This window comes from Bombus terrestris, chromosome 9 (assembly GCF_910591885.1).
Source record: "Bombus terrestris chromosome 9, iyBomTerr1.2, whole genome shotgun sequence".
NCBI classification, from domain to species: domain Eukaryota; kingdom Metazoa; phylum Arthropoda; class Insecta; order Hymenoptera; family Apidae; genus Bombus; species Bombus terrestris.
In genome coordinates, this window is record NC_063277.1 from 12,999,213 (window position 1) to 13,019,991 (window position 20,779).

The 20,779-nt window shown below is 47.1% G+C and overlaps 1 protein-coding gene across 2 annotated transcripts in view; it reads left to right on the forward strand.

Moving 5' to 3' along the window:
• Positions 1 to 20,779, forward strand: part of LOC100642848 (solute carrier organic anion transporter family member 74D) — an 85,412-nt gene that overhangs the window by 12,102 nt on the left and 52,531 nt on the right. The window contains exon 3 of one of the 2 annotated variants that reach the window (XM_048408318.1): positions 17,697 to 20,212. The exons of the other annotated variant lie outside the window; for it this stretch is intronic. The gene's annotated coding sequence lies outside the window, so the exon portion shown is untranslated. The remainder of the gene's footprint in view (positions 1 to 17,696; positions 20,213 to 20,779) is intronic. 2 annotated transcript variants of the gene reach the window in all.

The following is a 20,779-nucleotide window of genomic DNA, read 5'->3' on the forward strand; positions in this document are numbered from 1 at the left end:
CAACAAACTTCGTGGTTTATTGTCGTGTCATTTATGAATTATAGAGTTGTCGAAGGGAATGAATCGCTCCTTAGATAGTAACATGGATACCTGGATGATAAATATTCATTCGCGGATATCTGCCGCGAAACGAATGGCTTTACGTAACGTTAATAGCGAAATTCTCGCGGCAGCGGTTCAAAAGTATCGTGGTTAGTGCCGTTTCGGAAGACGCGAGATAGCAGCAGCAAAAATGAGCGATTGTCTGATCTCGAACGATGAAATTCATTAATACGTTCCGTGAACGCGGTCTTCGCGCGCGATTTTCCCTTCCAGTCACGTGTACGTCATCTCTTGCTTTTGCACACACTCGAAACGTCAGTGGGTTGAATGGAAAGTTTATCGCGCGCCAAAAACATGGACGCACATGGCATGAAACGCGTTAACACGCAAGTGCACGGAGCATAGGATCGAGTAATAGGTATTCTTAGAGTCTCGTGGATATTCTTCTTCCCTATAATGCCTCTTTGTCGTAATTACGCGTTCGCTTTTCCTAGCTGCACGATGTTCCCGTCAATCGTGCGACGCACGCGGCTGTATTTCTGACAAATTATCCAATTACCTGCAATTATCGTACGATAGACACCGTTCGCTGGATGATGAACGCGTTTTCACTCGACGACGGTTATATTCTTCCCTACTCGGGATAGTTAACAATGTTACACACGGCGAACTGTTTGCAGCACACTCGTTTAACCTTATGAACGGTAGCGAGCACTCGCTCATTTTCCACTTAGAACGTCTTGTGTCGCCGTCGTCATCGAAACGAGAATGAAACGTGGTGCGACCCAGTTATATCCCACGATTTTCGTGTTCTAGATAGCGGCCATTGGCGTGACGATATCTTCCCTTAAACAAAGGCTTCGCCTCTTTTTCCTATTCTTCTGTTTCAACCGGAAATTAAACCGTTCCCGTACAGTACATTCTTCCATACTCTTCGTTAAAGTTGTTTCCAAACTGCTGTTGGCAAACTAGACACACTAACTGTGAAAGAAACTGCTCGAAATTGTTCTCAGCGCTCGTCTAATTACCAGTGTGATTCGCGTGTATCTTTTTGCGAAATACCGAGGCGCTAACGAACTCTTTCGCGTTTCTCAGTCGTATTTTGGACCCGTGGTAACGGCACCGTGGGTTAACGTTCACGTGCCAGTCATTTCTCTGCGAGAAGAGACAGATTTTTAGTGGTACGCGTTTGCGCCACAATGGCTCGTTGGAATATTATGAGATGTGCGAATGGAAATGTGGCTTGCAGGCCTATCTCCTGCCAGAAGACATTCCTAAGGTTTGACGTTGAGTCTAATAGAAAAACTGAGCATCTGCCAGGGCCGTAGTGGTCGTCACGCGAATAACAATACGACGAACGTGTACGCGCCGCATGTCGAACGATAGGCGTGTGCCTGTTTGTTCGTTCTTTACTTTTCTTTAATCGATAACCTCTAGAACGACACACGTTGAAGAAATTTGCTGTGAACGCGTTAAAGATAGATTTTCGATTAGCTTAACAATTTCAAAGAACCGAAGTGACACCGAAGGATAAATTAAATTATCGATTAGCGAATATCAGATGGGCCAGAACTCAAATACTGGCCTTTCATTAACCGGTTCAGACTGTCTAACCAATTGAGCAATCCGTAACCCTTGGCAAATTGTTTCTTCCTAGGCTCTACGTTCCACATGACCGGTCGCATTCTTTTTGCAGTAACCGAGCAAGAAGTTGAGAGAAGTGCTAAAAACACCACCGTTAAAGAGTCTCGTATATCCCCTCCGTAACAGCTCGCACTCCGGACGAAATTGCTAAAAGTAAGATCAATGAACGGACCTTGCGGACGAGCCTGGTGTCTTGACCAGCACAACGAACACCGTCCGCCCACGATATCATTAACTTTTCCACCTACGGTCAGCGGTGGTCAAGTGGCAGGTAGAGAAACGGCCGGGGTGCACCACCCCGTTTCTCTGGAAGCCGATTTTCCACGGATATCGATGCATCGATGGCTGCGTGAAAATAGACACTGATCGATCTATCATCTCGTCCTTCGCGATCGTGGGCAAAGGAAAAGGAAGAAAGAGGAGCATAACTGGGCATTTGCCAGGGGCGTACGCGATGGCCGCGCTAGAATATCAATGCACCGCTAGCGAATCGTTAGACGAGAGAGTGAGAGAGAGAGAGAGAGAGGAGAGAAAAATAACGAGGATGCGAGATGGAGAGGAAAAGAGACGATCGTGCGCGAGTTACACGCTCGTGCAGAGAGAATTCCCCGGGGCTGCGAGAGCGTAACCACGTAAGGCGTATCGGGCGCGAGGCCACCGGTGCATTGTCATCTTCCCACACGCGATGCACATCGAGAAGTACAAGAGAGATACGAGCTGCGGCGGCGGCGGCGGCGGCGGCGGCAGAGGAGGAGGAGGAGGAGAGTCTTTCCTGCTACGATCTGTCCGTTTGCACGAGGAAAAACTCGCTCGGTGCTGTCGATAACCTGGTTCGGTTCGCGAATTCACGGTCACACGCGCGCCACGGGACAGATCGTGCGGAATTTCGTGGCACCGATTCCCTTTTCCTTCTTGCCGATAGCATTTACAGTGGCACTCGTAAATGTCGGACGCTACTCGATGCTCGTTGCCGAGAATGATTTATTCGCGATTTGAAAAGATCCTCTTTCGATGGCTGAGGGTACTCGAATGGCTAACAACGTGAACCATCGATTGATTTATATTTTCTGATGCTTGGTGACGAGGATGTTTGGTTCGATAGGGGTGGTTTATCAACTCTCCCTAGGTTATTTATCATTCCTAATGAAAGACGTATGGGTACTATGCATATTACAAATTGTACTTTCTTATTCGCTTTTTGTATTCCAGATCTATCTACGTTTTTATTAACGACAATCATTTTACACACGATTTTTATTATATATCGCATAATTGCGATATAAAGAAATATATTGCGACGATGCATCTGCTTCTTATGCTGAAAATATCACGCGACTCGGGAAAAGGTTCGATGTAGGAAACTTCTAACGTTGAGCTACAATGTGATTCGCGGAATGTCTACAGGGGAAATGAAATTCGTAGAGTGGGCGTTGTTTATGACGCGGTTGGAACTGGTAGGAACGCGCGAAACCGTAAATCTCTGGCCATTTATTTCCCAGGACGGGGGGTTTCGAACACGTAATACTTTCATCCACTTTCCCTGTCGGTGTTCCTCGCAAAACTTTTCAAAGCACTCTCCTCGGCCGCTGCTTTCCATCTAAAGTAATTTCTACTCCGATCACGCTTCCTTTCTCCCGTCACGTCACACCGCGATAAAGCGAACCTCGCTAGTAATATCGATCGTTAAGTTGCAAGAATATTCTGTTCATCGGGATGAGATCTTCTCAAGAAGCAAGCAAAAAGCCGAACAAAGTTGCTCCGATTGTATCGTGCAAAAAGAATCGTATTTGTTTTCTCGATCGCCACTCCAGTTTTACCTTACTAACGTTTAACGAGTATTACTTTCGATTTTCTGCTCGGTACGATTAAATAATTTTTTACATTGCAACTGATTTCAATATCCCACGTTAAGGCTACCATTTATTTGCTATAAAATTAGCATCGTAATAACGTTCGATTCCGAGATCGTATCGCGTCGATCGGGAATCATTATCACAATGAAAGGTTCTGACTTTTCCTTCGGCTGGTGACTTCGTCGCACGCACTGCGAGCGTGTCCTGTCGACTTTTTTCACTTAGTTAAGTGGGTCGACTTTCGTCATCGACGATAAAAAGAGTCGGGAGGGGGGTGGGCAAAAACGTGGCGAAGTCACTGACAAATTTCGTTTCTTCTTCGTCGAAATTCGAGATTTAAATTTCAAAAAAGAAAAAAAAAAGAAGGAGGCAAACGTTATAAATCATCTGGGCGATGTAACGAGATTTTAAAATGTCGTACCGCGTGTTTAATTCGTGGCTCGTCAATTTTCTTAATGCAGTTGCATAACGCGAATCGTAAACGAGGGAGACAACCCTTTCCTTTAGCACGCTCGTGCACGCTACTCGCGTCAACTATTTTCGTTCTCTGACGCGTCCTCTCGTTTAATTTCCACGAACATTACGCAATCAAGCTTTTAGAATATATTAAAAATAAGAGAAAGTTGTTTCTCCTAGCAACTTGTAGCAGTTCGTTCATCATTTTTGTTGCGGGCATTAGCTAATTAAACGTTAAGGTGAAAAGGAACAGTTGTATCCTACTTTCGTTGAAAAATTCCTACTTTTACTCGACTATGATCTGGCGTGATCAGGTTTATAAAAGAAAAAAAGGCACGACCGATCGGGCATAATAGATACGCGCATCGGCCTTCCATTTTTCGATCGCACGTGTCGTTTTGCGTTGCCGCGAACGCGACAGGTTTTCCCCACTGTCGTTAGCAGTTTCGTCTAGGAAAGACGAAAAGACCGGTCAGGAATCGGTTTCGATTCCTAGATTCATTTTCCTGGAACTTCTTGCGCGCTGTCTCTTCTCTCTTGGCGCTTTAGCGAGAAATGAATTGTGTTTTTAAGATTAACGGGACCGTTCCTTGGTAAGACAATCTCGTTAACCGGTATTTGCTTAGCTAAGACGTTAGAGAGAACGCTGTTCGTCAACAGGAAAGATGAAAAATCGTTTCGCCGCCGTAAGAAGAATTACAGACACCATAGGCACGGTGGAGATTCGTTCGATTACGATATCATCTATCGATCGTGGATTAGCGAAATTGTTCCGTTCGAAAGAACTTTGTCAGCTCGATATTTACGGGATAGCGACTCCTCGACGTATCCTGTATGCTGTAACACGTGTTTCCGACTCCTACACGAGCTTTGCTTTGCTGGGAACAGGCTTGCCGACAACAAAATTGCGTATTCTCCGTGTCGAATTGATCGTAGGATGTGTAACAGGGTTGGAGGGAAGTCACGCGAGTACGAACGAGATGGTCGAAACGGTGGAGAAGTGGGCAGAGACGAAAGATGGAAAAATTACGAAGAGGAAAGCGAGTCTGTGAATATGGCGAAGAACGTTCGAGATGAGTGTACGTAATCGCTAGAGTAACGCGATTGGACTGTGGATGAAGTGGCAACAACATCAGAAGTGGAAGAAGAAAAAGTAGAAAAAGAAGGCGAAGGATAAGAATAAGATGGAAGAAACGAAGCAGAAGAGAAAGAAGGAAGAAAATGAAGAGAGAAGCGATGCGTGGCGGGGGCGGAGGATAGCTTCGCAATAGCTCAACTCTGGAATGAGGAAGTCTCGTACGAGACGACACCGCGGGAATACTAAAGTCTGGGTTACTAATAGTTGGTTACTTCGCGTATTCCAGCCTCATAGCTTCTCGCGAGGTGGAGCTTCTTGGGATCGTATTTGTGTGCCGGGTGACTTTGTATCGGCGCCATTTGTCCGCGTTACCACGAACGAAAAGGGGATCGTCGCTGTCTCGCCTCGTGATCTTCTCTTTTCCTGCGGCTGTTGATTTGCGACTCGCTTCTGGGAATGAAATATGCAAACGGGTCTGGGACTGGGTCAAGAATTAACTGGTCGAGTTAGTTTTCGGTATATTCGTCCTGCACTTTGACAATCCACAGATCGAGGAATCAATTTCTGTTTGGCATTTTCTATAAATTACGAAAGATCAGGTGTTACGTCGATTACTCGTGAAACCTGACGATTAAATGCTGTTTCTTGTTTTTCTTTAATTCGTATCTGTCGATCGCACGTTGACGTCATACTTTTTCGTCGAGCGACCAGCGATAAATTTGGCCGAAAATTTGATTTCTCACTGCGCCGATCCCGAAGCAAAACGACGGTTAAAATCTTCTCTCTGTGCGTTTCTCGAAACTCAATTTTTATGGACTGTCACCATTGCGAACTGTTCTGGGTGGCGACCGTGTACGATTCGTACTTCGCGCGTCCCCGGCTATTTTACTACATAGTTAGCAGCGTGTTTCTATCCGTCGTGCTCTGTAAAAAGTAACGCGCGGGTTACGAGTAAATCCGTGCGAAGTATCCCGTTAATCTGACAAGTAATGGCGCATCAGTACGTTATATATCGCAACGTATAAATCATCGGCGTATAAATCGTTTAGCATAACAACGTAGCAGCGGCGATAATATGCACGTGTGCCGTGGTAGCTCGCGTATTTTTGCAGTTCCAGAGAGGGACGGCTATTTTTGAGAAACTCGTGGAGAACGTATTTAGAAATTGCCAGTGGGGAATCGTTCGCTGGTATTATTAAATCAATGTTCATTGTAGTATTTGTCAATTTCGCCGCGCGCTGTCCATGGGATATATCGGTTAAGCCGGAGTCGTCCCGCGTTAAGACAACTTTACGACGATCGCTTGTTTGCAATGAATCGAGGGATTTTGATAGTTGGATGATCCGAAGTTAGGTAGACACATAGTTATTCAGCAACTTCGACGTAAATCGCTACGTTTCCATTATTCTCTTTTACGATTTAGCAGAACTTATTCTTTATCGTGGCACGATCAGAGGTCGAACTTTTTAAAATATCGACTACGATCACGTTCTTCGAAACGACGACGTCCGATGTTTCATCGATTCGTGAATTATCAACAAAGACTCGACAGCTCCTGTCCCAGACGATTTCGTAATGCCGAGATCGCTGTGGGGAATGGAATCGGGACGCGCCGCATTTAAACAAGGCATTTTATATGATACATTCGGTTTTTGTTGCCTCATGATCGCAATTGATGATACGAGGCAAGCCGGGTGTCGCACTGAAGTAGTCGCGTTGGAATGCAAATAATGTTCCCGATACCGGTAACCAATTTTGGGTCGTACGCGTGGGCGGTCACCCTTTCTTTTAAACGCGTGAAACAGTGTCAATTGGAAGGATGGAAAATATCGACGCTATCGTATTTATCATGGCCGATACATTGACATCAATTTAGTCGACGATTGTCCGCCGCATCCATGGAATATTTTCTCCAATATTGTTCTATTTACCGTTGCTCCGTTTTTCGTACTCTCGTCGAAACGGAGAATTCGGTCGTGGAACGTAGTCAGTGGCAGGCTGCAAGCTGCACCGCGTCCCGTCCCTAACAGGGACAAACCATTAAATCAGTTGATATCAATCGATCGATGATTGGCTTTCTTTCGTCTCGCAACTTTCTTTCCCATTCCCGGGTCAGGACTCCTCTCTCGGTGTTGGACGTCACAGTCGAGAGTAAGAGAGGTCAGAGCAAACAGGTGAATCAGACTTTTAAAGAGATTCGCCCTTGGCCCTCGTCGTGGCGGGATGATTCGCTTCATTAAATTGATTGTGTTTCAATCTGGTCCGCTAATATGCGAGAGTCCGGGCCAGACGTGCTCTCGCCAGCGTATAGTTCGCTCTGGCTGCTCGCGCTGACCTACATGCCCGTCCAAAATAATCTGACACTGCCGGCAAGACCTTAACCGCGACCCCTACTGGAGCAGATCGAAGAATAAACCTTGTGTGTGGAGCCCGATGCGGCTGCAATTGCGCGAACGAGTCTCTTTCCGTCTGGCCTCCTGTTAAAATCAAGGCTTTCAGTCGACCGTACTTTTTCACCAACTATCTACTCGAAAGAACCGGTACTGATGCACCGATCGTGTATCGGGTACGTTGGCACGTTTCGGAAGTTTGACAGGCAGGGCTGAACAAACGACGTTACCATCGAACAGTGCTAGAAATGCTATTGTACGTAACGTTTCGAGAATTTGTACGTAACGATAATTGGAAATTTTCTAATTTCCTGTGGAACGTTTTAGCTAAAGGAAAAGTATCGGCTTGGTACAGGCGAACTAATCGAAAGTTGATGTTCCTAGAGGAATCGAAATGGAATATCTTTGGGCGAGCAAAGATTAACAACGCTTCAAGGATGTCACCTCGACGATGCTTCGGTGCATAAAATTGAAAGCGTTGAAGCACGTGATCGTCTCGCTTAAAAAGTAGTGACCTACACGGCCGTCCGAAATGATATGACACTGCAGGCCAGACCTTAACCGTGACCTCTGCTGGAGGAGCCCGAAGGGCAAACCTCGTCGTGAGATTTAAAACCAATTGACGAGACGCATCAGTCGTGCAAACAGCTATTTCGTACGTGATATATACGGTTTTAGGTTCTGTCTCCCTCTAAACGGGACCGTTCGATTTAACATCGTGGTAAATTCTTTCTTTGCTAGCGGTTGCGCGTAGATGCTTGATTAAGATACGAACGAGAACGTCGTTTTTCTTACTGTTTCCCAGTTCAATGCACTTTTATGTTAATAATCAGTCCCGCAATCGTATCGGGTGTTGCATAAGCCATTGATCGGTCGAAGGAAAGTGAGTATTAATATCGAAAAATGTTGTATTCAGAACAAGTATGTACCACGCCTATCGGCCACGCGTGTGTAACGCGATGCTCGTTTAAATTCACGCTAATTTATTAACGAGAAAGTCGAGTTACTAGGCAATCATTGTTCTGACGTCCAACGACGTGACAATCGTCGCATTTACAATTCAACCTCATTTAAAAACAATTTATCATGAAATTATCGTTCCCGATAAAAAGGCCTAATTTATTATCTTCTCGCTACGAGATCCAATAGGAAATAAAATAATCCGAAAAATACAGTCGAAGGTAAGTGCAAATCGATCGTTAATCGCGTTTAGATAAGTTTCGTCCGAAGTCTGTCGTGATATTATCCGAGCATATCCGCGCGCCTATTCGATATTCAATGACGCGATACAAGTATCGATTCCTCCAAGTTCGGCAAGCCAGCCAAAGGAGAGGAACATCGACGGGTGTGGTCGAGGAGTGCGTACATCGATCGCCACTTTAACCTCCACGAAAGCACACGTTCCTACGAGGCGAAGGAGGGATTCGCTTGTCCTTCTACAACCGTTGGCAACAGCATCTTCAAAGCTCTTCCCTCTCTCACGAGGCTCTTCGACTACTACTCTTCTCTTACCACGCGACACACACCTGCTCTCATTACGCGCATCGTCGTTCATACGTTTCGAATCGCGTTCCTCTTTTCTCTGTGCTCTATCCGTGTCTCGATACAAATCGAAGAAGTTTGTACGGCGTGTCCGGTAATCTGTCATTCTTATCGTTAAATGAAACGTATAAATAAGAATCACCGGGAATGAAAAGGGAAAGGCAACGATTCGCGTTCGTCGATATCGTCGAACGTAAAACGGTGGAAACGAACGAACAAGAACTGGAGAGTAGACTTGGCACGAGTGCAAAGGGCGAGGCTGAAAAGGGTCGAGCGGCTAAGCGAGAGACGCAGAAGCTGTCTGCGTCCGCAGAAGCCGGTAGGACAAGGGCGTAGTAGCGTTCAGCGTGGCAGTGGAACAACGTGACGCTACGACGTAGTAGGATAAGGTCGAAGGAGGTGTACGCAAAGCGTGCACACGCACGACACAGAGGGGCGAGAGGGTCTAGGGCGAGGGCGAGGGTGAAGGCAAGAGCGAGAGCGAGAGCAACACAGCAGCAGCGGCGAGGTCGTCGAAATTAATGCGGGGAATCCGGTGAACGGGTGGATCGGGTTGCCCATCGTGGCTCGTTTTGAGTTTTTTAGTTCTCGAATTTAATCCAAGAATGGGGGAGAATGGGGGACATTGAAAGCGGTGGATCTCGTCTAGACGGTCGGTGACGTCATGAGACAAGGTCGACTGTCGCTCTATCCACGGCGCAGCACCGCTTTTCTATATACACGCCTATATCCTTCCTCCTCTTCGCGTTTCGCTGTCCCGGTCTCCCTCGCCCCCTAGCCAGTTCTTTTCGTTCTTCCTTTTCGTCTTGTTTCTCCCTTGCTCTTCCTGCCAGAAGGGTGGCGTAGCAGGCTTTTACATCTTTCCACAGAACGCTAGCTGGAGGACCAGTTGGACTAGGAATCGGTCTGATCTTGTGATCGATGTGCCCTCGTTGGGGATGTTCCCCGTTTACGAGAGCTTTTATTCCGTCTTAGAGAACGACGCGAGCGAGCTCGTTCTTCGTCTAAAAGTACGCTTTTACATAGAGATAGAGTTGGCGATTATAGAAATAATATTTCAAATTGTTGCACTTTTATTTCGTCGTTGGATTTTAATCGTCCGAGTATGTATATCGTAAGTTTCTTGGTGACGTTATCAACCGCTGCGAAATCTCCGACCGCCCTTTTCGTGTCGTGTCGGAGGTTAAAACAGTATTCTCGCAGCTTTATAGCGTATTCGCTGGAATTCAGCTTAAAATACCCTGCGCCGATTAAGATTCCATCCGAAATTCCCCTGAGACGCATTCGTTTCCCGCGTTTTCTGTCACCAGCCAAGGCCGCTCTATCTCGTCCGGAAATCAGTAGCCCTGGTTTGGACTTTGGTCAAGATGGACGACATTGACGTTAAGATCTCGTGGCTCTCTCTTCTCTCTCCCTCTATCCCCTGCCCTCTCTCTCCTTCTCACTCTTTCTCTCTCTGCGGCCACGGCTCCGACCGAATAATATCTGAATTCCTTACGTCGAGGCATAGCCAATCGGCCTCATCAATAATTCAGCGAGTTCGACCGACCGAGAAATTCGAAAACAAGGCGAAAACAGCCGGCCAACCGCGTCACGCTACAGGCTCTGTCACAAGTTCGCTACCTAACGATTTGTCGACAACCGCGTAAAACAGCTTTAATCCTTGCACGATTCTTCTGCCTCTTTCGCTCTTTCGTCCAGTTGTTTGTTCTTTCCGGCTGCCTCTTGGCCGAGGGTACTCGAATCTCTCGAAAGTCGGCTCTCCGCCATCGGAATACTCGTTAGAATGCGAAATTCAATTTGCCAAGCGTCTCCTTTAATTCGCGTCTATGAAGTTTTAGTCGAACAACTTTATCGATGGAGGTACGACACTTTGTCGTCGAGACGTCGAGAAGGTTTTCTCGCTTCTTACCGATATCCGGCCGATTCTTGGCGCAGCCTATAGGCGAGGAGAGCTATCTGGGTCTCGTCGTGCCTTTACAAATCACACCAGACGCGTTACCTAACCGCAGCCTATCGGCATACGATTGAATTTCGATTTTTCTCGCTCGATCGACAACAATGATTTCAACAACGGATATTATAGCGCGGCACACGGTAAAAACAGCGGGGCTGCCTTTCGAAACGAGGTCGATCGAATTTTGTCTATTCAATCTGTTTCGGTGTCTGCGACGAAACGTCCAGCGACGTCCGATACGTACAACGGCAAACTTTCATACATTTAAATGTAGCCGACAGGATGTACATTTCAATGTCGAATTAAGGTTAAATTCTAATTGTAAGCAGCGTGGAGGAACGACGCGGGAGGAGTTCCTGAACAGAGGATACGTTCACGGAGAGAACGACACAATTCCACGGATGGATCCTAACACTTTCCGTAGCAATTTCCTAAATGGAAAATTTAAACACGATAAAATCATAAATGTGTGGTTTGCGTGCGTTTACTGTTAATCGGATGGCACGACACTGACGTTGGAGAACGGAGCGAGTGGAAGGTAGAGATTCCAATCCAGTTTCAACGATGCAGAATGGCAAGCGACGGCTAATTTACTAATTCAGGCATAATTGCCTTCTCGGAAGGGAGAAACGTATACATCGAGCCAGGGTCAGTGGTACACCCTGCGTTGTACGTAAAGGTCGCGGTAATTAAGGGCGATTCTGCAATGTCTGCGATGCAAATCTTGCGTCCAGTATCGTTCAAGGGGACTGGTAATTCATGGATCATTTCGTACGGTTGTTTGCACGAATTTACGACACGACTTTGAATCATACGCGTTGCCATTGAAACTCGCCTAACAGCAATCCAATCTTTTCGTCTGTTTGTCGATTAGTCGGGGCACGCTTTAAACGGGGGAATTTATTAGAAGAGGCAACGGGAATGGAAGTTGATCAAAGAGTGTCGGGAGAGTCGATTCGCGTGCGATAGCCTTCGAGTAAACGATCGGATCACGATCTCAGCTGAGGCGGCTCTGCTCCTCTGATCAGCTTCGTTTGCACTCTGATGAATAAGTTAATCGGGTTAATCCATATGTGCCATTAAACGTTACGGACGCTTAATCACTTCCGCGTAGTGGGGTCACTGATCTTCCTCGTTCCCCGGCTAGCGTTCCACGCGCTAACGCTATTGTGCCGTTTACAGATTACACAGATGGAATATGTTTCGTAATTTCTGTCTGCGCGCGAGCGTGAGACTAGCCGCGTTAGATTGGATCTAATTTTCCAATAGACCGTAAGCAGCGTCGTAAGCGTTGATATTACGAACCGTGTCAGGCCCGGGTCCGTCGCTTGCACGGAATTCACGTTCAGCTGACTCTCTCGACAGATTCTATCGGTGGCTTGTTGATTTACGTCCGCTAATGTCCACGTTTGATTAACCTTCTTGCGCTTAAAGCCTAAGCAAACCCACAGATCGCTCTTGCGGCTGGCCGTGTTTCCAGACGGCGCTATACGTCGGACACCTGGAGAATCGAGTGTGTTCCGTGACACGTTACGGTATTCTCTGAATCGATCGATCGCGGTTACGGCGTCGTTAAATTCTGGACGATTAGCGGCGATAGGCTCAGAATGCTGTACGGACCCTTCGGTTCGAGCTGGGAACGATAACATATCGCTGTGCGATGTAAGGACGGAGAATATCGATGGGACGAGACAGAGTTAGAGGCGTGAAACGCACTCGCATCGATATCTGGGCCACAATGTCTCGTTTCCCAATGAAGTCGTTGGGTCCGACCGATCTGGCTGATGACGATTCATCGTGATCGCTCGTTGGTTCAACGCACTTGGCGGACAAATAACGCGAGCGGGAGCAATCGACACGCCGGATAGGGACTGGTATCTTATTAACGCGGATAAACACCTCGTGACGCGTTAAATTTCGGGCAAACGGCGCGTTGAAAATCGTCGCCTACGGTTACGCAAGGAAATTATCGGCGGAAATATGCCGAATGGAAAATGATTCAGCATGCTGTACGGTAATTAACATCGGTTTTGTTGCGTCACGGTATTAGCGGGTCAGAAAGTTTTACGTTCGGCTTACAGTTTCGGCTTGCTTTCGTAATCAGGCAATGAAGATAACAGGCAAACAAGTTCACGAATTCACGAGCGATTTCGACACACAGGGCTTTTTGTAAATATCTCGGAGAGCATCTTACCCGTGTTCATTTGAAAATCATTTGGCTGACCGCAATGTGAATTATGCGCAGCGAAACGGCAAATGAATTCGTTTGAATTGTTGATAAGGTGACGCAAGTATGGCAAACGACGCGCTGCTGCTGCTGTGACTATCGCAGATAAGAATCTGAGCTCTCTTATCGCTACTTATGCACACATATTTCGAGCTGCAGTTCGATACAAAAATACCACATGCACGTCCGGAATATTTACCTTTGACCACGATACTTTCCCGCTACCTATAATCGCTGTTTATCTTTTGTTCCTTCGTTTCGTCGGTATATTTTTGCTGTTTAAAAAAACCAAATCTTAAAATACTCGATTTTTTTTTCAAATTAAAAAAATTAAACACAGATAATTGTTATTTGCGCAACTGAATGCGAGTACAGTTCATCGGTGTTTATCTACAGATAGATACAGAATTAAAGAGAAAAGGAGCAGACGGAGAAAGTTTTTTGCGGAGAAGCTAACGTTTCGTAGAATCAAGTCTGACAGACGATTATCGTTTTTTATCGGAGGAATTTTTCGCAGCGAAGGTCAAATACACGTAGAATCGCGAAAAATCAAGCAGTTATGCGGTATCGTATTCTTTTTTTAGCTGCGACGTAAGGAAGCAGAGGGTGAAGAGGCGTACGGATCTTCGATGACCGACTAAATTATCGGCAATCGTTTAAATTGGAGTATTGCAACGGCGATAAGCGTGTTACGCTTGTGAAACACAGCGCGACGTGTTGCAAAATACGAGGAGAAGGAGACAGTCGCTACGGTGTAGGAGAGATAGCGTGCGCGATGATACGTAAACATTATCGAGTCCAAAGTATTTTCGCCAGCGTAAAAATAGTTGGTGTGCATGCGTTGATGGCCGGCATGACGGGTCGTTCGATCGGCAGACATAATTGCCTGTGTCGCGTGTGCTTAATCGTTTTCATGCTGGCCCAATGAACGTTCGTCTAGGTCTACGATATCGTTCCTATCGATAAACAAATTAATTGTACGAGACGTGTACTCAACTAATCTAAATAGAAGACAGTAGCACATTTTCGCCCTTGCATCGTTCAGTTTCCTCGTGGTAGTACCTACATCGTCGTCAGATAAGCTCCGACTAATGCATCTTACATTAGAAACAATACTCGTTCGTCATCGTATTCGATGTATGTACAACACTTACTATCTATCTACTCGTCAAGACCGTACGTCGTTGCACTTTGCCATTCTTCAAGTATCCGATATTACGTTGTTCTTCAAATATGAAAAAGTACAGAAATATTCGCGATAGCGAAAACAACAACAAAAAAAAAAAGAAATAAAAAAGGAAAAAGAAAGATATCTTCCTGTACAACGAGGAGCGAGAAAAATTACGAACCTTCGACGAGTGCAATGAAGACAAGTGGACGACGAGACGATGTTGCAGGCCGCTCGGTACAATATGTGGGCCAGACAACAATAATTGTTCGACGTTTCCTGGTATATTATACTGCGTGTAATTGATACAGAGGAGCCGCCATTAATTCTCCCGCTGTTGCTGCTTACTATCTTTAGCAGACGTTCCTCTCGGTCTGCCTGTCTGTTGCATAAATTTTCATTTACAAAAATTCCCCTCATTCGCCGTGCTTTTCCCCGAACGAACTCGGGTCGATCCAGTTAATCCGATTCTTTCAATGTCGATCGATCGAACTCTCGAAACGGCTGTAAGGATTGCGGTGTAGACAGTCTCGCAGCCCTTTCACTTGTCGGAGAACGTGACTACCCTTACTACAGATATACGTACATACATCGATTCTTATAGAAGGTATCAAGGTCGCGTTATCCTGACGAAGGTCAATCTCCATTCGCTACGGAACGCAGAGCGTAGCCCTTTCATTTATGTTAATAGGATTCACGTGCAAGCTATCGTTAAAAACGTGGTCCGCCTTCCTCCGAGACCTAGATATTTGGAATTTTTTTTTTAACAGTGCATTACAACCAATGACGCTTGCACGTGATACGTGAAACCATTGGAGAACACGCGTCGATATACGAACAACGAGATCATTGAACAGTAACAGTGGCAAAGTTCTTAGGATCGGTAGCGCGTATTATCTGTTCTCCAGCGATGTTCTCAGCTATCCTAATGAAGAAAAATAAAATTAGAATTTAATTAGGTTATCGAGTCGTTGCTTGACATAAAATGTTACTTGAAAGAAAAATTATGACGATCGTGTTTATAACGTTTACGCAAGTTACCATCAACTTGTACCAAATATCAATAGGTATTTTAATACGTATGGCCAGCGGCGTACATACTAATTACACGGATTCCACGATAAAAATCGGGGAAAGGTTGGAAGAAGAAGACTGGTTCCCGTAGGAGCGAAAGTTGACTCGTGCAACTCGATATTTGGCCGTCCAGTCGTTCCACTAGGATCCACCGTGTTCCGTTCCTCGGTCTATAGAAGATTCTGTCGACGGTATTCGTATAACGGTACCGTCGGGTTCTCGCACGTCGTGTCGCGTCGCGTCGCGACGCATACCTGCCGCCGCCGTTGAATCGAGCCGAGGCCTCGGCTGTATCGAGCAGAGACCTATGTATATATGCATGTACGTGTTGTGTGTTACGTCGACGCATGTTGCTAGCGTTACGTGCGCCGGGATGCACGTATACATGTACGAACGCATTTTGCCGCGGCGAGACGAGCTGAATGCCAATCGGCACGCGAACCATCGTGCTCGATGCGCGAAAGAACGAAAGAGAGGAACAGAGAGAAAGCAGGAGAGGAAGAGAGATAAAAAGAGGCTCGTAAACTTATGTTCGTTTTATTACGAATATTTTGACTCGCTCGGGGACCACGACTTGGGCATGTGTTATCATTTGTTGCTGTTGTCGTCTTCATCGATGAGTACGTTAGAACGAACAACGAACGAGCGTGAATTTTTTCCCCATAAATTGTTTTAACGGTAAATTTGTCCTTCCATTATCTATATGGGAAGTAAAGTGTCTTCGAGTGAAACGATCGAATAGGATCGGTCGCGTTATCGGTAAGGTCCAAGTAATTTCCGTGTTGCTCGTATCGGTCGCGCAACGCTCGCTTCTTCGTCATCGTTAACACGTGGTCCCGTGGTTTAATCGGCGCGCACGCTGAACGAATTCTCAGTGCACCGAAAGCTATGATTCGTATGGTTTATGACGAGTCGAATTCGTGTCTCAGGTGCGCACGATATTCGTTTGCAAGAGGAACTCGTCGCGGATGCTATAGCAATGGACCATTGATGGCGTCACGGTGTAGAAAGGAGCAAAAGTTTCTCGGCCGAGAGAACATGCTCGGTTCGGAGCGCTTTTTGCAGCTTGATTTTCCAGTTTCTCGCGGAAGAGAAAAATCAAAGGCAATTTCAAACCGTTGGAACGCCGGGCTATACTTTGTTCGCGTGTTATCCGCGAGCCGATTGAAACAATTCGCAGGTGCGAACGACGATCGAGCGTCTTGATCGAACAGCGTGTAGTACAAGTATCGGAAAGATAATACATTTAAAGCTGAGATCGTATTCGCCACGATTAAAATCACGCTGGCTGGTATACGTCGGTCGTAAGGCGTCGAACGTTTCTATTCATCGAGGGTGTGTACGGTGGAAGTTGCAGTTTCATTCGAGCACGATACAAGTACCGGTACAATATCCGTTTAGATAGCGATCGAAAAAAGTCGCCGCTCTTAATTGTACGACGATTAAAATTGTATAATCGTGGCGTACGATCGATCAAAGATCCGAGAAACGGCCAACGCTTTGGCATTTAGGTTTTTCACTTTGGAAACGTTGAAAGTGTAACGTTGTTCAATAACGCTGTTAATTGTTCCAGTCGTCGAATGTTCGTGACATTAGAATTATCAAATTTGTGAAAACGACAGGTTTCAAATTTTCATATCTGTAATTGCTAAAATTATACAGCTTTTGATAACATTAATGTTGTCGTTTGCAGAGGTACACGTTTTATGTAATTATGATCGTTTAGCTATGATATATTCAAGTATATATTGTGGATTGACAGCTCTAGTATTGATGTGACAAATACGAAAATTAAAATTGGATACACGCAACTCGAGGAGATCCAGTTGCTCACGAAAACGAGCAAGTTTTTTTCGGCATTTCCCAGCGTTTATTGATACGCTCGACGGCTCGAGTACAACCTTAATTAATTTCAACTTATTTCACCGAGGCGGGGCAGAGTCTCGTTACGGCAGATGTTACGTAAGGCAGTGGAATCCAAACTCGAATTTACACGGAAAGTCCCGGGCAACGGAGGCAGCCAACGCGGTTCTTGCGGTTTGAAAAATACCGCAAAGGACAATATCGGCGATTACGAGTGGAACAGGAGACCGATTCGGCACACAAATCGAAATTGAATTCCATTACCGTACTATCGGAAGTAATTTGATCGTATCTAGGAAGTCGCCTTGCCTTTTCCTTTCCACTTTCTACGAGAACTTTCATCCTGCCATTACCTTTGTGCCTCTGCAACAATGTAATACTTTGCTGTTCCTTCGATTTCAGAATGAAAAGACGAATGTCAAGTCACGATCGAAAGGAATTCCACTCTACGACTAAATCAGGGAATTTTCTATCCCTTAGACGGTCGTGGCCATGGTTGCATAGCCAGAATTCGCGGGTAAATTCTGAAAAGCTACGGTGTCCACAGCGATGAGCATAAACATGGAAGTTGCGCGAGCCTCGGTCAGCTTCAACGCGATGCTATGATCAGCATTACGACTACACAGTACTTTCACTCGAATTCTCGGGTTTTTTTCGCGCCGGCTTTCTGTATACGAAACAGGATAGAGAGAGAGAGAGAGAGAGACTAGTGTATCGTTCCGTTAAAACACTCGGTACGATAGATTTCCGTGGGCAAAACAGTTAAAGGAGGCCGCGCAAAAACGCAGCAGCGTTGGCAGCCATTGAAAAAGGGGGCAGGATCGAGCGGAGCGATCGAGCAGCTGCCAGGATTCGGATCCCGATCCTCCGAAGGGCCGCGTAAACGCGCATCAGGGACTCATTCCCTCGTCCGAGATTCGTCTGGAACGCAGAAAGAGGGGTGGGTAAGTAGGGTGAGAACGATGATCGCAGAGGGGATGGGTGGCCGTGTGGAACAGCAGTCTGGCCAGTTGATTACGATGCCGAAACGAGTGGCGGGCCATCTCTCCAACCAGTTTCGGACAGTGTCTTCGGGTCGAACGAGGCCTGTGTAGTTTGGTGGAGAGACGCCAGGCTTCTTTGGCCGCTGCTCGTCGGACGAAGACCGATAGAAACGAAGGGGAAAAGGTAAGAAAGGAAGAAGGAAAGAAAACGTGGACGAAGAGGAGACTCAGAGCGAAGAAGAGTGAGAGAAGCAGGGAGAGCAGCAGCAGCAGCAGCGGCAGCAGCAGCAGCAGCGAGCAGCCAGCAGCGCAAGAAGAGACGGAGGAGGCGACAGCCGAGCTTAAGTTTCGGTTTCGTTCGTTTCGCGCCTGCTCCGCGTCGAACGGGAGCCGAGAGTGAGCGCGGCGGAGAGAGAGAACCGGCGTACGAGAGAGCGAGAGGAGCTGCATCATCGGAGTAACAGAGAGAGCGAGAAAGAGGCGTCGTCCGAGCGAACGAGACACAGCAGGCTGGCAGAAGGAGAGAATCGAAGAGATAGGAAAATGGGATAGGAAGAAGAGAGAAGGAAAAGCGATTGGTGGCGGTGGAGGCGGCGGGAGGGCGAAGAGAGGACGAGTGCAACGCGTGAGTGAAAGACAGAACGCGGCAGCCAGGGGTTGGAGAGAGAGAGAGAGAGAGAGAGAGAGAGTGAGGCGGCAGTCGAGGCGAACAGACTTCGCCGGCGCTCTGCTCCCAATAACGACTCTCGCCCTCGGTCAGTCGCGCGCGAACCGCGGAGCCGCGAGCATCTCTCCGTTTCTCTCTCGCTCTGCTCTCGGCAGGATATCTACGTTTCGAGCCGCGTGCACGTGCGAACCCGGGGGACGCGAGAGCGTAACGGAGCGAGGGATCGAGTCGAACGTGTACACAGGGGGCTTACTCGAGTCCGGTCACCGCTCGAACGAACCACGCTGCTCGCGGATTCCTGATCTAAAGAGCGACAGGTGAACGAAAATCTGGGAGGCTCGACCAGCATTGTCCGCACGTTTCGCACGATTGTACGTCGTTCAGAGAGACATGTCGGTGCTTACGGGGAATCGCAGCTAGAAGGTAATTAAAACGATAGCAAGGGCAGACGATACAGCGAAGGGAAGGAAGATGAAACGGTCCGTTTGCGAATGTTCAACCACGTAGGACATTGACTGACTTGCGCGAGATTCTCGAGGGAAGATCGGTGCTACATCGAATCGAAGAAGCTTGTGGCGAGGGTGAAAAGGGACGGATAAAGACTGTCTGGACAGGGACTGGATCCCGGGGGAGTCTGCCGTCGAGGAGGAGAAACGACTTGGTTTTCGGGGTTATCTCATGGTGGGATTGTCGCGGTATCGACGTGGTAATCGCGCCGCGAGTGGTGCTCGCTGCATCCGGAGATACAGGCAGCTGGTGATCGAGTGAGAGAAGAGAAGAGCGGAAAGCGGTCGCACAAAGTGACAAGCGGCAGCGAGCGCGTGGTATATAAAAGTGCGAACTGGTGGAGCGCGCGCGCGAGCGCGACCGAGCGAGTTACCGGGCGGTTCGAGGCTGCCAGTGGCCCGCGGACCAAGAAGAAGAAGAGGAAGAAGAAGAAGAAGAAGAGGTTGAAACAGAGGAAGACGGAGAGGAAGAGGAAGAGGAAGGGTGGGAGAGGTGCACACACCATAGAGGACAACGCTGTTGCTATTTTCGAGCCCGCCAAATATCTCGACGCACGGTGCTGCTCGGTGCTGTCTGCGCTGGCCCTGCTACGCTCTTTCTTCGGCCCCGTCCACGTTCCTCCAAAGCGCAGCGATTCTGCGCCGATGACGCATGGCCCTGACCAAACAGGGGGACAGAAAGAGAGAAAGAGAGGGAAAGAGCGTGAAAGAGAAGCCACACGCAGAGCGGGAGAAGGAGCGAGAGAACGGCGTGTATGACAGGTACGTTTCGACTTTTTGCCTTTTTGCAAAAGCGCGCCGCGATCTCTTGACCTACGACGTATCTGTGCCGTGACCGTGAGCGTTGACACATCTTTACGTGGACATTTACGCCTTTCCACCGACATGTCTCGATCATCTCTTGGCGATAATGCGCGTTGGTTCAACTCGTTCTGCCATTAGGGATGGCTGGTTTTAAGGAAGAACACGATTCGTCAGCTGTACGGATAATCGTCGTATCTAAGAGACTTTAAAGTTAGTAGCAGACTCGCATCTACTCGCAACAATTATGTCTATTTGCAATTGATCCGTGTTTGTTACACTACTGACGTTTAATCAAGCGTTTCTCGTTTTCCTTTTTTCGTTTTAATAGGAATGTCCAAAGGGGGGACACGAATCACCGAAATTTAAAAGTCGAAATACCGCGTATGCACGCCAGATTTAGAGACGAATATTATTAGCGTCTGTGGATAGTTTGCACAGCGTCCGTGTTGTTTCCAAAACACGTGTACTACGCTCTCGTTCTCTAACAAACATCGCTGTATTTCGCACTCGGTTCCTCCGTGTTAT